Source organism: Triturus cristatus, chromosome 2_1, assembly GCF_964204655.1.
Source record: "Triturus cristatus chromosome 2_1, aTriCri1.1, whole genome shotgun sequence".
NCBI lineage: Eukaryota > Metazoa > Chordata > Amphibia > Caudata > Salamandridae > Triturus > Triturus cristatus.
This window is the reverse complement of record NC_140581.1, coordinates 428,369,267-428,387,098: the sequence shown is the minus strand read 5'-3', so window position 1 is coordinate 428,387,098 and position 17,832 is coordinate 428,369,267. Positions and strand designations below refer to the sequence as shown.

Genomic DNA, 17,832 nt, shown 5'->3' with positions numbered 1-17,832 from the left:
AATTGGAGCCCCTTATAGAGAGGCCTCTGCAGTTAACGTCCCCAATATGTAATGAGGCAGGCTGCTGGGTTGGAGTTCATATTTTGGCAACTTGCGCTGTGACAAACAATGCTTCGCGCATTATATCAAGCATACAAACAGGGGCACGACTCGATAGCAAAAGCTAGAACACGTTTCTAAATCAACAATATGCGGCAGCCCCTCTGAAAGCTATTTGGAGAGAGATTGCTTTTCGTTTCCATAACCTTGTAAAGCTGCTGACGGGAGAGAGGCGTGATTGGCATTCACTTGTGGTCTGCCCATTCCTCTGCGTAAGTCACTGAAACACCTTGACATTTCACCCACACTTGCTCCTCCCAGAGCTCCTCATTCGGAGGTTTATCTCAAGCAGGCTGTCCTCGTGCTTTTGGAGAAAACACCTTTAAAACCAAGAGAACCGTGTAGGTAAAAAGCAGGGGTACGAATGCACTATCTCAAAGCGCTGCACCTCTGAAAATCAAAAGAATTGAAACGTATTGCACTATGTAGGTTCACGCACTTGTTGCTGTGTTGGCACATGCACTAGCTGCTGTGTTGGTGCAAGCACTGGCTGCTGTGTTGGTGCAAGCACTGGCTGCTGTGTTCGTGCAAGCACTGGCTGCTGTGTTGGTGCAAGCACTGGCTGCTGTGTTGATGCAAGCACTGGCTGCTGTGTTGGTGCAAGCACTGGCTGCTGTGTTGGAGCAAGCACTGGCTGCTGTGTTGGAGCAAGCACTGGCTGCTGTGTTGGTGCAAGCACTGGCTGCTGTGTTGGTGCAAGCACTGGCTGCTGTGTTGGTGCAAACACTGGTTGCTGTGTTGGTGAAAGCACTGGCTGCTGTGTTGGTGCAAGCACTGGCTGCTGTGTTGGTGCAAGCACTGGCTGCTGTGTTGGTGAAAGCACTGGCTGCTGTGTTGGTGCAAGCACTGGCTGCTGTGTTGGTGCAAGCACTGGCTGCTGTGTTGGTGCAAGCACTGGCTGCTGTGTTGGTGCAAGCACTGGCTGCTGTGTTGGTGCAAGCACTGGCTGCTGTGTTGGTGCAAGCACTGGTTGCTGTGTTGGTGCAAGCACTGGTTGCTGTGTTGGTGCAAGCACTGGTTGCTGTGTTTGCAGTGGTGTAGCTAGACCTTTTGCTGCCCATGGCTGTCCCTGTGTTTGCCGCCCTGCGACAGCTGCAGGTAAGAGCGAGGGGGTTGTGGGTGCTAGCGATCCTGCGTTTGCCGCCCATAACGGCCACAGGTAACAGGTAACAGTGAGGGGGCTGTGCTGGCGAACCGGCGTTTGCCTTTCTGCGACGGCCACAGGTACTCGGGGGGAACTCCACCCCTCCCAAAACTCATGCCGCCTGGGGTGGACCGCCACCATGCCCCCCGTTGCTACACCACTGTGTGTTTTTGCAGGTATGACTTACGGAACATCAGAAGGATCACGTGTTCTGCCAAGGGTCTCCTTCTGAACACTGTGGAACTGGGTTGGTAGAAATACTGATCCTACAGAGTGCAGTATTTTCCGAGTGTTGAAATACACACCTATATCGAGTTCGGGAGGTCGGAGGGAGGCATTACATCAGGATCTATGTTTTCAACACCTTCCACTGCATGCTATGCAATGCTTTAAATGGGCCGGTACTCACAGGTACTGAGTACCGGCCTTTATTATTTATATCACTCTGAGAACTGTCACTTCTCTACAGGCAAGGAACGTATCGGTACTCATGAACTGTAAGTTTGTCTGCTAGCGCTGCTGAGCACTAGGCTGTCAGGGTTGGAACCTGTCTCTGACCATCTATTCTGCAACTCTGAGCTGAGCCCCAGCTCAACTATTCAGCGTGGGCTCATTCGCATAATGTACGGGTGTTCCCCATCACACTGTGTTTGGCAGTGGAGGGTCCATTTAGGCCCTCTGCTGTCCATTACATTCACACTATTGTGTAAATGTGTGTAAACACAGGAATCGAGGCAGCCGGCTGACAGTGGCATTTAAGAATGCCATGGGGGGTAATGAGTTTAAAATGGCTTTAATCCCACCTGAGACTTTTGTGTATCTGCTTATGTTTGTGTCTTGTGTGTGTCTTTTTTTTGTGCGAGTGTGTGGTATTGAATAAAAGTATGCATGTAACGTTTCAAGTTTAGGGGAGGTCAAATCTCAGAGACACAACTCTCTCACAGCCAGGCGCAGCTTACATAAACAGTCACCTGTTCAAACTGTGGAATGTGTACTCTATTAATGGAATGCTCCTATGTCATAGCAGTGATAGCCTAGCTGAGGCTGGTTAATCATAATATAACACATTTCCTTCCTTTACAATTTGTAAATTACAAAACAATAAGAACTTTAACAATATAGTAAATAAGAAGGAATTCGGTCAAATGCCCAACCGACTATAAAGACATGTACACAACCAGACACACGACACATGGAAAGGGTGCGGACAAATAGACAATGGAAACAAAGCACCAACAGACACAAACACACAATGCTTTACCCTGGAATGTTGTATTCAAGAATCACAACTTAATCTATATTCATGACACCAACGCAATGCAAGATATGCAACTCTACTCACTTTTGTAAAGGCCACAAATAAGATGCACTGATCACAAATATAATCCCCAAACAACCAGGAGGTCTTTTTGTTCTTACTTCCCTTTCACTTAGTGCCGAGTTCCTTGGTTCACACTCTCTCTCCTTCCTTTATATCTCATTCTTTGAATCCTCTGTGTTGCCCTGTGCCCCGGGAAATTTATTGTCTTTCATGAGTATCCATGGGGAATTTGACATTTCTGTATCCATAGAACTACGCTGCACTTCACGTTGTTTTTATTATAACGTCACCCTCCTAAGGTTCCAGGTTTGCCCATTGTCTATGTTGACCCAATTTCCACCTCTCAATTTGACTTTGAATGGACCTCTGAACTTTGACAACCCCTTACCCACCCACCCCCTGGTTTTACCTTCAACCAATCACCCACCTAAAGGAATCTTTTCCGTCCCTCCTCTCTTAAACCATGTTGTACCTTTCCTGCAATTCCTTCCTGCGTCCCATCCAGGTTGGGACCAGTTTGGTGTCTGGTTGTCTGCCTCGCATCATTTCAAAGTGACTCTTCTATGTTCCCGCATGAAATGTAGTGCAATATGCCCATAACACCTCTTTGATGGGCCTCTGCACTTGGATATCAGCAGTACAAGCTAACTGCATTGTTCCTTTCACCATTTTGTTAATCCTTTCAAATAACCCATTTCCTTGAGGATTATAAAATGAGCTACAAGCATGTCTCATGTACCAGACACTACACATGGATAGGGTGCAGACAAATAGACAGTGGAAACAAAGCATTAACATAGACACAAGCACAAAAACACCAATACAGACACAAACACACGCAATGTTTTACCCTGGAATGTAGGATTCAAGATACACAATTTAAACAATATTAACGATACCAACGCAATGCAAGATATGACCCCTGAGGTAAGCCACTTGCTGAGTGCTTGTTGTTTCTTTGAAAGCGCACATCAAACAGAGATCACTATTTATTTTCATTAACGCTCCTCACAGCCTGCTGCCAATGCTCTCCAGCCACGTACCACTCGACTGCAGGACAGCGTTGGGCTGGCGTGCTGCTAACGATCTACACAGTTACTTTATGGTGGGACGGCCTCTCCTCACACTCCGTGTGCGCTGCCCCGATCTGTGCGTTACACAAGGGGCATTTACGCAACCATATTTTCATTCAAATGGGACCCTCTCATGGTTGTATTCCCTGCTGCAGTTTACCTATAGCGCTCCTTCACAGTTTCAATAACAGCACTTCTCCGGCAGGCGGACTTCCTGCTTGGCCTCACACACAGTCTTTCAATACCTTTTGTTGGGTGTGTCTCCCTTCTCGGCTTCCCCAATACCGTTTTTCTGTTCACTAGCTACGTAACTTCGATAGAGCTGGCCGGGTCCATAGATGTGGTGCCTCCATACCTTGCCAACGTAGGTTCCTCTAGGTGAATCTCGGTCTCTGAGACCGCCTGCACCTGGAACACTGGATCCTCGCCAAAATGTGGTATTGAATAAAAGTTTTTTTTTTAAAACCTAAAGAGGAATCTGGTGGTCTAAAAAAACTACTACTGTAGAGAACAAAAAAACCTTTATCATTACACCTTTATAGACTATAACCTCAAAGACAGTCACTCTGGAGCCGTAATGTAGGTGAGAAGAGAAAGGAAAAAGCTCGCGCAAATTGATAGGATTTCCATCAACTGCCAAAATGGGCCAGTGTCATCACTTGGATATCCTTATATGTTGCTACTACTCCCCATAACATAGAGGGAAAACGTGTAGCAAAGATTGCGACTGGGCAATAAAGGAATACAGTCAGAGACAGAAAGTGACCGATATGATCATGATTTAGAAAAAATGGTAAATCATCTCCTGTATGATGAAAATCTTGGTACAGTGCATATACGTGAAAGTTAAAAAGGGAGTTGGGAGAGAAAAAAATACTTTAATGCACATCTCTCTGCCAATCCTATTAAAATCATGTACAAGCAACTTATAACAAATAGGCTGCTTCAAAAATTGGTCAACTAGTTTCAGCCTGAAGGGACCTTTTTCCCGGCTTTCTTCAGGACCCAAATAATAAACAGCTACTGCAAAGTTTGTGAAAAAATGAAATAAAAAATGCTAAGAAGTTGTCATCAAGTACAACCTTATGTGGTGAGATCTCTGAACAAGCAGGGTACTCTTCACTCCTGTAAGATATAAACATATATAGTCTTTTTGTGTAATCAGAAAATAGTTTACAGTGTTCCTTACAATTTATGTATTTCAAATAAATGATATACAGTGGCTCTGTTTATGCACATAGTGATACCGCACTGTCATATCAAAAATGGAAAACAGTGCACTCACCTGTCTTGTGTGAGATTCAGACCTCTCCTCACCCAGTAACTAACTCAGGTTAAGGAGACCCCGCCCTATAAAGAGATTAATTATATATAGCGGATCAAGAGATGTATTCAAATTGTACATACATTTCTTTTATCAAACTCTGCAATGTTGACCTTTATAGTGTCAGACAGACGTTTCTTTGTAAATTAAAAAGGGAAACAACATTCACAGACAGCTCTCTAGACATGAAATAGCAGGACTGTCTTTCTGTTATCTGCACGGTAATTCGAAATTGCAAGTCACTCAATTTGTCTATTGACAAAGTAAATTGTAGATTGAGTACAATATGTCAGCAATTATAGATCAGGTACAATCATACAGAGGGCTAGTTATCGACTTATAGCTTCCTCTACATCTCTAGTGTTGGAATTCACCTTAACCGTGCCTTCAGATATGTAATAATCTGTGTATGTTAAACATGCGGCACGTCTATGTTTAAATCAGAGCCATATCTGCAAAGGTATATTGCTAAACAATTCAACTGTCGTTGGTGCGTCCAATATCGCTGGAAAAACGAAACCATCTGGTCTCATCAGATATAGCCCCCTTTCAGTTATCATAATAGTTGTAAATTGCAGACTTGGGCGTTAAAAATCTATTGCCGGTGGCTAAGAAAAATAAAGCCAAACGTTAACACTGCTCTAATGGCAAACGGCTGATACTCGTTTAATTGTAACTTTCCTAGGATCATGTTGCCCAGCTATTAATGAGCAAAATATGCTCTGTGCGTAGCGTTGGCATGCGGACAGAGTAAATAAAATAATATAAAACGAGTGGCGTACAGTTCTGCCACTTACCTATCCGTCGGACTCTCCTGAGTTTGTTGGAGGTGCCGAGGCTCCGACTTGCCATGTCTTTTAAGAGCGTGCCGCGTGTATTCCGGCGCCTCTGAATGTCGTCATGTTGAACTACAACATGACGTCATGAAAACAGGAAGTGGTAGTTCTCAATATAATCGCTTCCGTAATTTGGAACAACTTTGACAAATACCTGTTTATATGGAAAAGTGTGTTGGTGCCATGGACAAGGGCATAAAAGGGAGAAAAAGAATTATGTCCCAAAAACACTGTACCTCTCTAGTATACGAGTGACAAAAAAGATGTTTTCTCATGAGCTTATGTGTTACTTAGCCATAACATGATAACAAATGACTGGCACTCTCATTATATCGTATTGGATATAATAGATGTATTTGATGTGTAAGTATAGACTTACTATATAATGTCTACTCATGGTTACAATACCTTAACGTCTCTGTTATCCTCCATTAGAGGAAATAAAAAAGAAGCTTTTCTAAAGTTACAATCCGGATTCGATGGATGTTTAGTCAGTATTTATGCATTTCATAGAATTAAAAGCGATATGTGCTCTTATAAGGACTCTTATAAGGACGTCCAAGGGATCGAATCATTAAGGCCTTTCCTATCACTCTGTAATTTAAAGACCCATCGTTGTTCTTTATTGAACAGGAATTTCGCCTTGTCACTGATATGGGATGATATGAATGGTTTTTCCAGCACCGACCATGTAAAATCATCTGCTCGATGGTTGGATTCAACAAAATGTCTTGTCAGCCTGGTGTTAGTCTTTTTGCATCTAAAAGTGCTTTTATGTTCTAGCATCCTCAATTTCACTTTACGGGTTGTCATCCCCACATACTGAAATTGGCAAGGGCATTGTAGTAAGTAGATTAAGTTGACACTGTTACAATTGGAAAAGGACTTTTGTATCCACGGCCTGGTAGTACCTATATCTATAGTTTTAGATCGTTTTGTTTGTGGGCAAATAGCGCATGTCCCACAGGGAAAATTACCCTGGACAGACGGTAAGTCCCATAGAGTACCCGATTTTCTTGATTCTTGCTCTCTTATACGTGTGTGCACCAACTTGTCGCGTAGATTTTGACCTCTTTTATAAGCAAACAGGGGCATTGGAATCTTCTGGTTGCAAGTATTCAGGAGTCGCCAATTTTTACGAATGGATATGACAGTGCGGTATCACTATGTGCATAAACAGAGCCACTGTATATCATTTATTTGAAATACATAAATTGTAAGGAACACTGTAAACTATTTTCTGATTATACAAAAAGACTATATATGTTTATATCTTACAGGAGTGAAGAGTACCCTGCTTGTTCAGAGATCTCACCACATAAGGTTGTACTTGATGACAACTTCTTAGCATTTTTTATTTCATTTTTTCACAAATTTTGCAGTAGCTGTTTATTATTTGGGTCCTGAAGAAAGCCGGGAAAAAGGTCCCTTCAGGCTGAAACTAGTTGACCAATTTGTGAAGCAGCCTATTTGTTAAAAGTTGCTTGTACATGATTTTAATAGGATTGGCAGAGAAAGGTGTATTAAAGTCTTTTTTTCTCTCCCAACCCCCTTTTTAACTTTCACGTATATGCACTGCACCAAGATTTTCATCACACAGGAGATGATTTACCATTTTTGCTAAATCATGATCATATCGGTCACTTTCTGTCTCTAACTGTATTCCTTTCTGGCTTCATCTTTATGGCCCAGTCGGAATCTTTGCTACATGTTTTCCCTCTATGTTATGGGGAGTAGTAGCAAGATATAAGGATATCCAAGTGATGACACTGGCCCCTTTTGGCAGTTGATGGAAATCCTATCAATTTGCGCGAGCTTTTTCCTTTCTCTTCTCACCTACATTACGGCTCCAGAGTGACTGTCTTTGAGGTTATAGTCTATAAAGGTGTAATGATAAAGGTTTTTTTGTTCTCTACAGTAGTAGTTTTTTTTAGACCACCAGATTCCTCTTTAGGTTTTTCAATTGTATTGGGGATTGAATCTGTAGTTTGGTCGTTAAACTTTTCCCTAGGACCCTTTTTTCCCCCTCTGGGAGATGTATTGTATGTATATTGAATAAAAGTGCATGTGTAATGTTTAAAGCTTAAGGGGGTTTAATTCTCAGAGACAAGAGAGACTCAACTCTGCCACAGCCCGGCGCAGCTCACAGAAACCGTCACTCGTTGAATCTGTGGAATGTTCACACCATTGATGGAATGCTCATATGTCATAGCAGTGATAGCCTAGCTGAGACGGGCGAATCACAATATAACAGAGAGAAAAGTGAGAGAAAGATGGTGAGAATCGGGACACTCTCAGGAGTGGTCAGACTGGTGAAAACGCTGTGCTAGACTGTGACATTGAGAATATACCATAATTCGTAGGAGTTCTCCCTGAGGAAGCCGGAGTTTAGGTGAAACGCGTTGGCTGCACTTGCTGAAAAGTAATGGAATAAAAAGAAAAATTACAAGCAGTGACTTGCTTCCTTCTCTACTGTGCTTAAGATGTTGTCTGTTACTCTGGGGATTGTTGTTGCCCTTCATTCTATGCTCTAAAATGTACAGCACATTTCCCCTTCTAAACGAAATACCAGGTGACAGCAGACTGTAGACACACCCACGCCATATGCAGCCGCAGTGCATGATTCCCGGTGTACAGGAAATAAGCCCTGCTACGGCTGCCCGCGTGCTGGTTATCACTGAAGCTTCTGGGCATCTTTTCGATGTACAAAAGCTAAAGCGATGGGCGTCACCAATGCTTTGTTGAATTTTCTGAGGGAAAGACAGGCGCTGTCTAGAGCAGCCCGCTCTATCTCCGAAGGGACATTACTGTAACGTTACACATCCCGTGCACACGTCACCCGACGAGAGGAGACAGCCTGTGACAAGATAATCCACTGACTGGTAAGGTGCGGGCCCACAAATGATGAATCCCTTGTTTACTCTCCTCCGACTTCCTTGGCAAAGCCGGCGCTGCGAACAGATTGGAGAGCTCCGCATTAGGAGGAGCAGGGCCAGGTGGTGCGGCGCGAGCAGCAGACACGCCATTTATCCTGATTCCATTATAAAAATGGCGGCCATTTCAAGCTCGTTAGCGAGGTTGTTAATGTAGCTTCAGTGTTTCCTAAGAGCTGACCGCAGGGTGTAAGGAAACACCTCCAAGAGCAGGACAATGGAAACAAAGACAACAGGGAGTCACGGAAAACAACAAACAAAGGCCTGGACGTTCAACTCATCGTATAATACAACGAAAATGGCCCTATCTGGTTCAGACATTGACAACAACTATTTCCGCAATTATTTCAAATATGCCTGCAGATTCTGGGATATGGGTACATTGTGTGTGCCAGTCATTACTGCAAACTTCCGATGGTAGTAAATATTGGCCATGGGCCTTTCTGTACATCTCAACGGGAAATGAGAATGTATTACCGGTAATTGTGCAAAGTGTTCATAGTGCTCGAGAGAACAAAAAAGTGTGGGTAATACCAGACACTTCTTCCTCTCGGACGCTTTGGCAGGCAGTTTAGAATTAGGCCTGGGCAAAATTCCCATTGCACCAGTGTAATCTCATGTAATTTCGAGTTAGGCTGGTCAGGTAAAATTCCCAAAATGACTATTATGCCGCGTTGCATAACTATATACCGTCCACTGCAAACATGTAGCATGAGCACAGCACCTGTGACCAAAATGGGAGCGGCTGTTTGAAAAGTTTGTGTTCTTGGCACTATAATTTAGTGTTAAATGCGTCTTCGTGTCCAAAATGGATGTGAGGATTGCACACTAAAACTTTGTTGTGAAATGACAATTTTGCATAACACATAATTTCGCTTTTTCTGAAATCTAGCTTCGTTACGCAAATGCTAATCTTTGAAAATTCCACAAACCCTATTCAGAATAGGTTTCTTAAAAACAAAACAAAAAAAAGGAGGACTAGGCAAGTTATCTCTTCTGAAAGAAAGTGTTCAATTTACTTGTCTCGGTTCTAAAATGTACCCTTTGCAAAGTTTTACAATATGCAAAAGAAAAGTCCCTCCTGGTAGGACCCTATAAATGACGAAATCTTGTTACAGCCAGGAGCCAGCCTGCAGGCCGAGGGAGGCACCGCGTAAAGTGAAACCCTGTTAAAGGGCACAGCATTGGCTGGTGTGTTGCTCTTAAGCAGATATGCTTTATGCCCCTCAGCAAAATGGAGCGGTGTGGCACCCACGTTGGCAACAAGCGAAGGGCGGCAAGGGGTGAGGCAGCCAGGCCATGTCAGGCAGTGTGAGAATGTAGGAGATGAAAGCTGGGAGTGGTAGTAGCAATGCGGGTAGTGTGGCCAGATACACAGTAGTAGAGGAGAGGTACACGCATGATACTACCTCCTGCCCACTGGTCCTGTCCCAAACTCCCAAGACACTGGTGACATGAGGAGGCATGGAAAGGGCAAGGATGAATACAAAGGGAATTGATGGTAGTGGGCGAAAAGAAGACAAAACCGCATGACGCTAGCATTCAGTGGTAAGCCACTAGGCCAGCATACAATCAATTCTCCAAGACTGAGGAACAAGGGTCATTAATCAACAGAACGCGCAACTGTGCACAAGCGTTCCTAGCCGCAGTGGCACTGAACATACCTCTGAGATCAGTGTGCGACCAGCAAGGGATGGAGTCACACCCTGACAGGGACAACTCTGCCTCTCACTGGGGATAAACAGTGTACTGTAGAATTGGGAAACTACGCGCATCTCTAAAATCGCACAAATAAATATCGTATCATGAGCTACATTGATACAAATGTGTTCTTTTCAAAGATGGGACAGGTCTGTATTTCCAAAAACTTATTTAGTTTCTAAAAGAACCATCACTTTACCAGTGGCCACACTGATGCTCGCCGCGTTGTTCATCTGGCTTCTTAGTTTTTATTCGGTGAAATAATTTGTTTCAAATAGAGTGAGTTGTGATGGGACAGTTCTCATTTGTATGTATGTCCAGACACAAAAACAACCCACGGAACGCTTTTTTCTGAAGAATATTTTACAGCTCTCCACATAAACCAAAGAGGCCATCAACCTTTATACCACGTTCTTCATATTAACATCTTTGACCTTTCTTCATAAGTGTTCTGAGGAGGCCTTACATTTTATCATTGTGCCCTGCTAGGAAATGTCATTCTTCACTCACCGGGCCACACAATTAGCCAGTAAAATGGAAATGTATAGTCAGAATCTTCGGACCTGAATTAATAGTTATAATTTTTATTGTAGCACATAATATGGCTGTTTTGGCATCTTAAAGTGCCGTAGATTACAGATGTTGCTATTAACCAATTAGAACGTGGCATAAGAAGGCTGCATGACTGAGCTGGCCTTGGCACTTGGCCATTTACGCACTGGCATGCACCCTCCTTGAAGTTTGAGTAGGATTTACACCTGTGTCATATTACACCATCGCCGGGCAATGCTACGCATGGGTAAATGGATTTACGTTTCCTAATTCATTCTGCTCACAAATCAAGCCATTTGCCTGTGTAATCTGAATTTAGACACGCAAACAGCTTTGAGAATCTGCCAGTATACAGTCGGAGCCACCAGTCCTGGTCATGTCTTAAACGGGGACATTCAGTGAATGACGTCAAAATACATCCCCAGCCTCGAGCTAGCCTCCTCAAACAAACGTCATCCTAGAATGCTTATTGCTAGTGGCTGTTAGTGATGCCGAACTCGGCAAACAGAACTTTTCTCTCTACGCGCCTTTCCTCTGTTTTTGATTATGTCACTTGCGTCGCCACTTATATGTGCCTCAAGCACATTTGTGCACCAAGTCCTAAGTTGGGCTGCCTATGGAACTTACGCTTACAGTGCTGATACAACTGTACCGTCTCTAAACCTTTTTTCTAAATATATGATGCCATGTGCACATTTGAAAAACTTTACGTGAGTCTCCTGTTTTTTTCTTACTCGTAATGTATTTTACATACTGGTATAACTGTCTCCCCTATTGATACCTATTGAGATATTCTTGTTTTTTATCGTATATTTACCCAGATCTCAAAAGGTTTATGGGTCAGACTCCTGTGGTTTTTTCTAAAATTCATAAGAACTTCTGTCTGGTGGATTGAGAGGTTTGTTCCCCCAGCATCTCTCAAACAACTCCTCAGTAATCATAGTCATACGTGCTCCTGAATCCACAAACAGTTGGAGAGACTTACTCTCCACCAGCACTTCAACCACAGGATCCACACAATCCTCAGAATCATCTTTGACGACTACTGTAGGAGAGTAGGGTCTGCTATCCTATGGTCACCCCAAATTTTTGCTTTTTGCTTCACTGGTTTTTGACATATTGAGGCTGTGGGCCTGCCAATCAGACCCCCAGCCTGCTGTTCTCTCTACTAAATTTACACTATGCACCCTAGGTGCATAACCAATTGGAAGTGGATCACCCTGTCAGCCCCTGTACCAGTGTACACTAGGTACCCAGGCCATTGGTGTACCCAAGGCCTGCCAGGGGCTGAAGCATGTATTGTGCCACCCCAGGCTTGGCCTAACAATTTGACACAACTGGCTGATCACTCAGCTGGGGTAAGTTGGTGTAATCACCTCTTACTTAGGTGTAGTATACCTATACCTAACCTTAAATGGGACACATGTTAACCTATAAGTCACTCCTATGGCAGGCCTAAACAATCCTGAAGGCAGAGTGCTTGGTTCCATGTGAGATGGTGCTCTGGCATGAGCTGAGCCTGTCTGCAGTGGTCGGAACCCCTTCCTTCTACTGTTTCCAGATATCGTCATACCATATACTCTTAAGTGCATTATGAACCTCGCGGTTAAATGCTATCTTTGGTTTGACTTTATCAAAACATGTCGAGTAAGGTGTGATACGAATTGGAATACTAACCCCTCGCCAATTCTGGCGACGGGGTTAGCATTCCACCCTTCTAGAGGGACACGACATGTACAGTACCTGAAACCCGGGTAAAATCAGACATAGCCTCAGCTCCACAACATGGATGCTGCCACCACAGACACAAGTCTGCCCTCCTGCTGCTGGGAGTCCTTCCAGCTTGGGAGGTGTGGACAAAGGGTTTCCTGCCAGGGGAGGTGCGTGCACCACCCCAGACAGGATTTTGTGTATTGGTCAGGTAGGGCTTGAAAGAAACCAGACATGCCTGTGGCTCACAAGGAGCCTCGGCGCATATGCCAGTTCAATCCGGTCCTGGGGCACACCAGTCCCGGGCCTGGGGCGAGCTGGACAAAGGATTGGGGGTGTAACCACCCCCCTTCCTGGTCCCACCCTTAGGGAGGGACCTAGCAGGTAGTCCGGCCCCTAGAATCCGCTTAAAGGTAGGAGCTGTGTCCTAAGACTTCAGACATCCTGGAATCAACTTGAAACTAAGAAGAAGACGGGAACTTCGACATTCTGCTGCACAGAAGACTGAAGGAAATCTCCCCTGTGGTCAGGGAGTGACCACCTTGCTAACGCAAGCACCATCCAGCGAATCAACGTCTGCTTTGCCGCCGCATCCCGCCAGAGCCCGAGCCCAGAGACTGACAAGACCTGGACCTCCAGACCTCTCACCGCCCGATCCACAGTCCCTGAAAAGAGGAGACCCGTGGAGGCAACGAGACACGTGGAGCCAGCCATCTTGAAACGACCACGACAAGCTGCAAGTGCAACAACCGAGGCTCCCTCCAAGTTGTGCTTTGGGATCTGAGAAGCCCAACACCCGAGCAGCATCTGCACCAAAGGTGAGCCCTCCAGCATCTTCACGATCTGCGTGGGGCCCTTCTGCATTTTGCCACTCGACGCGCCTAACCGGTTGCTGGCCCGCTGGCTAGTGGCCATCTTGGCGACGAACCTCAAGAAATACACCGCTGGTCTGGTTGCTCCAGACTGGCCCTTGCTCTCCTCCAAAGGAGCAGTCCCTCTGACCTTGCTGGTCAGAACCATCAGCTTATTTTGTTTTCCACAACAATTGCTTTTGCCAAGGCTTGTTTGCTTTGATCAAGTCGCCGACACCGCCGACAGCGAGAGCCTGCGTGGGACAGCTCGTGAACCGACTCCTGGACGTCGTCGATCTTCAGGGACCACGTGGCTGCAGAGACAAGCTGCACCTTTCTTCCTGTTTGCACCCGACATTGCCTGGTACCCACCTGGTGCCACGCTGGTCACTGGCTAGTGACTGTGAACACTGTCCCCTCTGCTTACAGGTCTTCTACAACTCCGATCCACCCTTGGATCCACCGCATCTCTCCCGGACCGACCGCCTGCAGCATCTTTGTCTTCAGGCTCCACGGAACAGATAGAAGAAACCCGACGCACTTCGACACCTATGCACCCGCTTCCTGGGGGTGAGGTAAAGTTGGCACTCCGGTGCCCAAGTGTAGAGTATCATCTCTAGTGTCTGTGTTTCCGATCTTGAGTTCCTAGTTCATCCGGAAGATCCTTTTTGCAGTAACTTTGTACTTTTTACGCACCCATTGAAACCTATGGGAGCACGCGTGTGACTATTTGCTCTGCATACGCCACCCGTGGACCTCCTGGTCACTAACTGAAGTTAGCTCCTTGTAGGCCCAGCGATTCTAGAGGCCCTAGGCCTTTTCCCTTTTCTGTTCGTGGTACTTATACCACTATTTTAGTATATGGTTTGAGCGGCCACCAGGGCCTATCCATATAAAGTGCAACTTCTGTGTATTCTACTGTAATCTTGTTTGACGATTTGTGCTCCTGTGCTCATAAAGAGACTAGGGGTTACTTTGAGAAATAAATACATATATATTTTGAATATATATCTGTGTGATGTCCTTTCATTGGTATAAAAGGGGGTTGCATTTGGTAAAACAGCTGGCTTAACACGCTTCACGAGTTTAGCCTCAAAGACTGCTTAGCCTACGCTACCACTAGGGCAGCTAGTCCGAAAAGGTTGACTTACAACCACACCATAAGGGTTGCTTGGCATGGTACAAGGTGATCACTTTAACTAGTGAGCATCATATACCAGGCCAACTTCTCACAACTACAAATTCACTTAAACTCACAACCTCACATACAGGATCAGATTTATCATCTTCAGTATACACAACATTAACACTGCCATGAAAGCCACACATTTTTTGCAAAATGGCCTTGTTTGCCACACTTGCGACAAAGCGCAGTCTTGGCCGGACATATCCTAGAATTCGGAAAATGAGAAGGAAACCCACATTTTGTACCCACATTCTTCTTCTCAGGCTTGATAGGAACATACCTATTCCCTTTTTGCTCAGACTGAGGTTTGTCTTTATCTCTCTGACCTTTGTCAAGTTGATCTTTACGGTCCTTCACAACACCAACAACATTCTTTTCTGGTTTAAGTTCTCTCAAGGCTTTTTAAGAAAGTTCAATACTTTTGACTATGGTAAAAGCTTCTTGTAAAGAAGGATTCTTTAGGGTAAGTAATTTTTCTTGAACCTTCTTGTCTCTACAATGAACAACAATTTGTTCACGAATGAGTTGAGAGGTGAAATGCTTAAATTCAAACTCTGAAGCAACGATGCACAAAGCTGCTACGTAAGAAAATACTTTCATCGTTGTCTTGCTCTCTTGTAAAAAATGTATGTCTGGCTACGACTAAACTACTTTCTACATCAAACTGTTTCTCCAGCATTCTCACTGCTTGGTCAAATTCATTTAATTCATCTTCTCCCTCAACTAAATCTAGAGGAAGAAGATGTTCAAAGACAGCTTGTCGCTCAAACCCTAGATTATGCTCTAGAATGAATAGTTTCCTCTCTGCGCTAAATCTTGTACCCCCCATAGCACCTAAATATTTCACAAACGCTCTATGCCAAACCTTCCACCTAACTGGTGGATCACCTGGAAGCTGTAAAAAAAAAAAAAGGTGGGGGAGTTTGTACATTCAGCATAATGAAAGTAAAGTCACATTCTTAAAATTGCAATAAAAGTGTAAGAATGTTAAGATTCCACCTGCAATCAACGTAAGATCACACACTTAAAATTGCAGTGAAAATGTAGAAATATGCAAAAGCCACCTGAAGAATAACAAAGATTAAGATTTGCAATTAGGTTTGGATAATATTACTTTCATAACTTGGTTGCCAAAATTGTCCTAATTACAAAGCACCAAAATAATATTCAATATATGAGAGAAAACCAAATGAGCCAAAACGTGGAGAGTCAACTGAAGAGAAATGGTCTTCTGAAAGGAAAATCCACTCACACTATTTCTGCAAAAAAGAAAATGTTCCCCCTTTAGGCAGCACCACAAAGACACAGTATACGCGTCTTCTACAAATGACTTATGCGTATTCCACTGCAGTGCGTGAGGCAAAGTAACTTTGGGAGGCAGATAGGCAACAAGAAGAATCCTTAAATGCAGCGCTCCCCTTCTGAGTAGACGGAAACTGGTCGAAGAGTATGAGATCCACGTCCAAATGACGTACAAAGCACTGCGCCGCTCACCTTCACCAGATAACCTTCGACGGTACAGCAAAAGACGGAGTGGAATGTGCGCCGCTTCCTTCCACAAGAGGTGCACGGAGACAAACTGTGACGTGTTGCTCTTTTCCGCTGACTCCCACAGAGCATTCCAACATGTCATCAGAAGGAAAGACCTCTTGTAAGGGAACGATCTCTGTACCTGTTAATCGCTGTGCAGACAGTACGGGCGATCGGGAGCCCTCAGGCACAGCATAGGATTACAGCGCTCGTTATCAGGCACAGCAAAACGCTTACAGCGCTTCCTTTCCAATACATATGAGAAGATCTCAACGCACAGCAATGATTGAAAATATAACTCCACTTTCTTTCGTCTTAATTCTTTGAAAGTTCGCAGCATCAAAACGGAACAAATTGAAGGCAGCTTGACAGCAACGAGGGGAAACATAGCTCTTAGGATAACAGCTCACCCACTTTTCCTTTTATGATACGACGTCTCAAGAGGAAGAAACTTCAGTACCAGAGTCTTGGATATCTCCAGAAAAATGGACATTCAGACGGACAATCCAGAAGAAATAGCTAGACTGCAGACTCAAAACACAAGTGAGTGCTGTACATGTGGGTGGAGAGAGGAACAGTCAAACTCGTCGCCATATTTGTAGTGATTACACTGAGACAGGTAAGTGTAAGAGCACATACTTTAATGACTGTTCATCTCCACAGCTTCCAGGAATTAACTGGCTCCTGGCATTCAAACAAACACATTCTATTACCATGACAGTGACATCATAGATAGTACAAGGAAGATAGGTAACAAGCTTAGGACAAACTACTACATAGTGCATTATTAATTCAATATACATTAATATGACTATTACCTGCTGCCCAAGCCATTATTATAGCTTTGGGGGCCTGAAATAATCTGAATTGTCACACTTGCAGGAGTGTGATGGTTCTTGGTTGTGTTGTTACCATCATTGGCAGCGCTGGAAGGGCAATCGTGAAGCAAGCTGCCGTGGCCTCCTGATAATAAGCACTGGACAACTGCCAGTCATAGTATATTATTGTCCTGTACGCTCCTGCCCGGTGGGTTGAGCCTTGCAGATGAGTGCTGTGAGGGGATTAGCCCACGGACTGTATTGACTGACCAACATGTCACTTAGCTGTTAGTAAAACACCGCTCCCTTTAACGAGGCTTCATCCCCTTGCACAGGACATGCCGCTTTTATAGCCTTTGGCATAAAGTTACCTATTGTGGAAACTGTCATCGAGCTCTGAAGGCAGTAGATTCTAATCCGGGTGTCTTTGATGCATGGCAAAAATCCATTCAGTGCTGCCGATAAAATCATACTACAGAAGGCTTTTTATAGGGCAGCCTGCCATGTGAGATGGATTGTGCTGAAATAATCTGGAAAACTAGATTTTGACGAGCATTGGTAATTTGTCACTCACTGTATTTTACTGCAGGAGTTTTTATGAGTATTGCTACATGCAAGCAATTAAAACATCTTTTGTTACGATTTTATATTTGACATTACTGATAAAATCGGCGTGTTTGTAAATGGTATCTGAACTAGAGAGGTCTGCAGACCTGCCTGTCAAATAAGAGGCTTAATTGAGCTGTCACTCAGA

General features: G+C 44.3%; 1 protein-coding gene across 7 annotated transcripts in view; it reads right to left on the bottom strand.

Moving 5' to 3' along the window:
- MAST4 (microtubule associated serine/threonine kinase family member 4) overlaps positions 1-17,832 on the bottom strand; it is a 1,731,733-nt gene that overhangs the window by 875,795 nt on the left and 838,106 nt on the right. The window contains exon 1 of one of the 7 annotated variants that reach the window (XM_085632064.1): positions 4,923-4,942. The exons of the other annotated variants lie outside the window; for them this stretch is intronic. The gene's annotated coding sequence lies outside the window, so the exon portion shown is untranslated. Of the gene's footprint in view, positions 1-4,922; positions 4,943-17,832 lie in introns of those variants that run through there. 7 annotated transcript variants of the gene reach the window in all.